Source organism: Arvicanthis niloticus, chromosome 16, assembly GCF_011762505.2.
Source record: "Arvicanthis niloticus isolate mArvNil1 chromosome 16, mArvNil1.pat.X, whole genome shotgun sequence".
Taxonomy (NCBI): Eukaryota; Metazoa; Chordata; class Mammalia; order Rodentia; family Muridae; genus Arvicanthis; species Arvicanthis niloticus.
Window position 1 is genome coordinate 416,667 of NC_047673.1, and position 6,340 is coordinate 423,006.

At 40.3% G+C, this 6,340-nt stretch overlaps 1 non-coding gene across 1 annotated transcript; it reads left to right on the plus strand.

Annotated features, from left to right (window-relative positions):
- Nucleotides 1-926: 926 nt before the first annotated feature.
- LOC117722131 (small nucleolar RNA SNORA57) lies at nucleotides 927-1,079 on the plus strand. The gene has a single exon (XR_004608516.1). It is a non-coding gene; the product is annotated as a small nucleolar RNA SNORA57 (small nucleolar RNA).
- Nucleotides 1,080-6,340: the final 5,261 nt, after the last annotated feature.

Consider the following 6,340-nt stretch of genomic DNA (forward strand, 5'->3'; position numbering starts at 1 on the left):
TTAAAATATTCATATTTGAATATTTGTAATATATTTTTCTTAAAATGTAGAAAATGAGCTGGTCATTTAAGGTAAGTAACAGTTAAGTAAATAATTTTATGAAAATAGCTTTGGCTTTTTTGACTATTGAGTGCTTGTAAGACTTTCAGGGCTGCCACAGTCCACCATCAAAATCTATCTACAATTTCACTTGTAGAAGGCTTAGCACTATATAGCAGTATTGATCAAACTATCATTATTGGGGAACCTTTGTCATGAAAGAGCAAAATACTCAGGCATCTTATATTTGAGGATCTAAAATTAGAAGTTCCTGAAGAACAAGAGTAGTACAAGAGAGCAAGATTAGACCCATGTTGCCCACAAATATACAGCTACTCTACGAACCTTGAACTAGCCTGAAACCAGAAGATTCCCCATTACTTAGAAAGAAACTGAAAACCATAATGACAAGAACATTTTATCCTTTATCAGGAGCCTTTGCATGACTCAAATGGTTGAACTATTCTGAACATTTGATTGCTTATAAAAATAGGACAAGCAGTTCCACCTTATAATTTTGCTGTTAGTGTCACTGGAAAAATGAACTCCACTGGACAGGAGCAATATGTTATTCTCACATATCCCAGGCACAACTGATTAGAACTCATGATCTAGGTGATAATGAACTTGAATTTATGATTCTGTCTCTTCCTTCATTTCTCAAGTGCTGAGATTACAGAGGTATGCCTACAAATTCAGCTTACATGGGTGCAAGGCACTAAAGTAAGGACTTCTTGGATACTAGGTAGGTAATCTACTGACTTTGAGTTATAGCCCCAGGCCATCAAATCACTCTTTGATGTTCCATTATAAGTTTTTGTCCCTTGAGACTAAGAGTTAAGCGGGGGGGGGGGGGGAAGGGGGTGTCTGGGCCTGACTTTGTAGATCCTCCTTTTCTTGGCGGGGACCGGGGGCGTGCGGTCCCGTTCCCCCCCGTAATGTACAGAGGTAGAAGAAAGGGCTCCGGTCCTCTCAGCATCATGTCTTCAGTGCTTGAGGCCTCCCATTCGCCGGTTCTATCCTCAGACGCCGGAACACCTCCGTGCAGAAATTAGCTAGGTCCCGCAGTCCCGTCTGGATTACTCAACCCTTTTTTTTTCTTTCCAGGTCTACATGACGCCCCCGGTGTGATAGTTAACATTTTCTTTGCTGTTTAATTGAGCCAATAAAGTTTGTAACCCCCCCCCCCAAAAAAAAAAAAAAGCTAGGCAGGGTTCTTTTTTTGGCGACCTTGTTGTTTGGAGCAAGCCAATATTTTTCTACCTTCTTATGCTTTGAAATTCTCAAGTCTATGACCAGAAATCCTCAACAATTGATCTAAACTATCATTATGACACTGAGGTCTTGAATTTATATTTTTCTCAAAGGCAGAGAAACCATGTTTTAAGAATTTTTAATGATACCCATGCAACTATTAATGTAAGTATGAAGCTTCCATTCGGTTTGCAGATAGCATCTCATTAATCTTTCTTGATTCATCCCCTGTTTGTTACAGAATGCCCTTGCATGCAAGACCTACAATTTAGTAACAACTGTTGAATGTATTCAGGACATAGGGGTTTGTGAAGAGTTGGAGTTCCAAAGTCTGCCTCTCTTTCCAAAGGAGCATGCTGTTGGAAGTTTCTTAATCTATACAATACAACCACAATTAATATTCAATGTCATGTCTATGCTTCTCTCTGTTCTCAGTCAGCAATGATGAGACAGTAATCAGCTCTGGGATCAGACTTAATCAACCTTCACAGCATCATGAAACTATGAATGAAGAATGTTCATCTTAGCTAGAAAGTGTTGTTCAACATAGCCCTGGGTAGACACCCATTTGAAAGCTTTGCTGGCAGAAGCTCTTTAGTAAAAAGGGGGCTTCTCTTTTGTGATAATTAATTTTAATTGTCAGCTTGACAGAAACTAGAATCATGTAAGAATCTCAGTGAAAAATCACCTTCATTGGGTTTGCCTGTGGTGACTGTTTTAATGTAATTGACATGGGAAAGCTCATCCCATTATGGTAAGTATCACTTACTAGGTAGGCTCTCCAAAAAATATATAAGTAGGGAAATCAAGCTGGGCACAATAAACATGTAAGCAAGTTAACATGAATATATTTATGTTTCTCTGCTCTTGACTGTGGATGTTATGTGATTAGTCATTTGAAATTCCTGTCTTGACTTTCCCACAATGATAGACTGCAACCTGAAATTGTGAGATGAAATACATTCTTCTTTTTGTCATGATGTTTTACTGTAGCAACAAGACAGAAACATGGACACCTTTGTACTTCTTCTTTCTTCCATGAAATAACCCAGGTTTAGATATGCACTCAGGACAGTCCATGCTTCAGTCAGATGCTGCCTACTTCATGTAATAAATGCAGTACTGTATAAGGTGGTTCATGCCTATAATCACATGACTTGAGAAGCTGAAGCTATTGGATCTTGAATTTAAGATGGCTCTTGGGGATCATATTTCAGGTGTTTGAGCCTCTATACCACTCAAAGAGGTGGAAAAAATTTTTTCTTTGTCTTTGACTCATCTGAAATCCTTCAGGTATTGCTTGTATCTCTGACTCTTAATTTTGCCTTTCAAACTTTAATCAGCAGATGTGTTTGTCTCCTGTGTGTTTCTTGTCATTTATAAGTGCCAGTTTGTAGTTTTAATATCATCTGAAATGCCAGGGCTCCAAAACAGCTCTAATTTTAGTTCCTTTCTGTCTTTTTGCATTGTTTATCGACAGGGCACAAACATTCTGCTGCTCAGGTAAAAATGGATGAAGCACTTTCAAACTTCACATTCTGAGTCCATCAGGCTCCTTTAAAGAAGGTTGGGTTGTTTATTACTTCTTATCATTATTATTAATTATTTTTATGAACTTTATTGTTTTAATTTTCGGAGTAGTTTTTTGAAATATCAGGCTAAACAAATAGAACAAGTAGAGAAACCACAACAGATACTAGACAGACATGAAAATGTATCATATGGAATAGAGTACCAGGGAAAGAAGAGAATCCAAATAAATATAAGTACTTACAGCTACATGAACAATTACTTTCTAAATCTCAGTGAAGATTATTGCCCTGTGAGGTGTATGCTTGGTGCTATGAGCACACACTGGCTACTTAAAAGATTTTTAGGTTTATGGATTCGTCAGGTTTCGAGAGTAATGGAGGCTCTGGACTGCCATTACAAAGTTCCTGTTCTATTGAAGGCTATAGTCGGCCTGAGAAATGGTTCAGTCAAATGCTAGCTTATTTTCTCTGTGTAGATTCAGTCAGTATCTCCTGATATCTCATGTCCTAGACCCCTGTCATCTTCTCCCTCATCTTGGCCTTCTGGCTTTCATCTCTTATTGAATATTTCATGCTGATTAAAGGGTGTCTTCAGCTGTCACTTCCTCCCAGGTAAAGACCTGGAAAGGATCAGGAGGCTGCTTTTCTCAGTTACTTTGTTTTCTATTATCTGAGATAGGATGAGAAATTCATGGTGTTCCACTTACCTCTCACAGGCCACAATCACTTCCTGATGCTGCTAACCCCTCTGCCCTGATGTACAAAAGGTGAGGACAGCAAAGCAGTATTTCTAGTAAGCCCATTGGAACCTTCAATGAGTAATAATGAGAAATTTTGGTAAGCAGCTGGCTTAAGAGTCTTCAGGGAAGTAAAGCCTAAGATATTATCTTAATTATCTTGAATTTTTATCTGCCTTTGCCTCTTTGTAGCTGAGGTGTTTTGTTTGTTTGTTTGTTTCCCACAAGATTCCATTATACTTTTCTAGCCAACCTCAGGGCATTTATCAAAGTCCCTAATATACTTGCACTAGCTTGAAATAAAACTGAATCTCTTTGATTCCACGTTCAAAGCTATGGGTCAGAGCCTCCTTACTTTATCTGCTGTGCCTAATTTTAATAATACTTGTTTGCTTTACATACACAGGCACCCTAAAATACCAATATAGTTTTCACTTATTAATTCTTGGTATTTTCAGTTTTAGGGAATCTTATCCCATAGCCCCTCAGTTGTTGGGGACCGCACTAGTTCCACGTTGGGGTGGCCAAAAAATGTCTCGGCCTGAGCAAAATGTTGAGGCCTGGGCCGACCCACGTTTGGGCGGCCACTGTATCCTGGTCCAAGCTGCTGCTCCGGTCTGCAGGTCGGGGGTTCAGCAAGAGCGAGGGTGACGGCAGATTCTACCTAATGTCTGAGATTCGTCTCTGATGATCCCTCTATAGTCTCTGATCTCAGTCTATGTCTCCCTAATGTCTTCTCTCTGCTGTCTCCCTAATGTCTGAATCCTACTGTCTGCCTCTGCATTTTATATGTCTTACTTCTAAGCCACGCCTCTAAGTTACACCTTTAATCATGCCCTTAGGTCTTGTCTCTAACTCTGATCTCTATACTTCTAAATAATACTCTTAAATTACACACCTTTAATCTCACACACCTTTAATCTCACACACCTTTAATCTCACACACCTTTAATCTCAAGGTATCTAAACCAAGGTTATCCGAGTGTTCTCAGCTGTTGTAGGCTATTGTAATTTAAATCTCATGTCAGGGTATATGGCTCAAGATGGCTGCAAAGCTGATAGCCTCTTTCTGCTAAAAGTCGGCCCCCAACCCTCAGTACCTCTGCCAACAACTCTAAAGTCAGTTTTATTCTTTGGAGTTTTAAAAAGCTCTATACTCTTGAAGTCTCAAGTGCTTTCAACAGTGGTCTTCACTGGAGGTCATTAAGGGAGGTCTTCATGTCAGGTGATTTCTGGGTTAAGTGCATAGCTGTGGATGCACTTTAATCACATTCCTTTGACTGGATGTTTTTGAATCATCAGGGGACTCACACAAGTTTCAAATGGAGGATTTTCCCTCTAGTCATTGCTGCTATTCTGGGATGGTTGATGATCAAGGGAGGACTGATGTGATGCTTTGGACAAGACGTCTGAATTAGTAATTCTCTTTATAAGTAGGCCAACTATTAGGTGGAAATTCAGAATTCTGGACTGAGAAGGGGAACACTGGTCAAAAGTTTGTACTACACAGCTTGTGATATATTGCTTCAGAGCCTCAGAGTCATTTGAAGTCATGAAGAAATTGAGGCATTTCTAGACTCAGACACTCAGTTCTTGTGTACTATGTCATGGGACATTGTTCCTAGATTTCGTTTTATTTTTGAGAAGTGTCTTTATTCTTCACTATGTGACTATTTTACCTAGCATAACTGAATTGTCAAAAATCCTGACTGTCAGAAACAATGGCTGGTGGATTTGTAATATGTAGCCATCTGTACCAACAGAGAGTACTTAAATAGCTTTTTGAAACTTTATGACTATTTTATTTTTATTGTAGTCATTCTATTTTAATTTGGGGGTGGCATTAAAGATACAAGTTCTTACACATGGCAGACAAATCTATTACTGAGTTACCTTAGCTCTCCATTAAATCACTGTATTATTTTTTTTTTTTGACACTCTAGGCCTGGCTTGTCAGCCAGAGAGCACGTTATTCACATTTGTGTGTATATGTGTGTGTGTGTGCGCCTGTGTATGTGACCAATGTGTACACACATATGTGTTTAGATGCATGTGTACATGCGTGTGTGTCAGTGTGAGTAATACACATGCATGCATACATAAATGTGTATTATTGTGTACATTTTAGTGTGTGTGGAGATGCATGCATGCATGCATGAATTTGTATTGCTGTGTATGCATGTGTGTTTTTTGAAACTTTTTTGGATATTTTCTTTACTTATATTTAAATTATTTTCCTGTTTCCAGGTCTTCCCTTCTGAAACCTCCTATCCCATCCCCCCTTCCCCCTGCCTCTATGAAGGTTCTCCCCCACCCACCCATCCACTCTTTTTTTCCCACCCTGGCATTTCCCTACACTGGGGCAACCAACACCCTCAGGCCCAAGGCCTACTCCTCCCAAGTGATGTCCAACAAGGCCATCCTCTGCCACATATTCAGCCTGAGCCATGGGTCGCTCCATGTGTACTCTTTGGTTGCTGACCCAGTCCCCAAGAGCTCCTGGGCGGTAGTGGGTGTCTGGCCAGTTGACAGTGTTGCTCCCCCCATGGGGCTGCCAACCCCCTCAGCTCCTTCAGTCTCTTTACCAACTCCTCCATCTGAGACCCCATACTCAGTCCAATGGTTAGCTGTGTCATCCACCTCTGTACTTGTCAGACTCTGCAGAGCCTCTCAAGAGACAGCCATATCAGGCTCCCATCAGGAAGCACTTCCCAGCATTCAGAATAGCATCTGGGTTTGGTGACTGTAGATGGGATGGATCCCCAGGTGAGGCAGTCT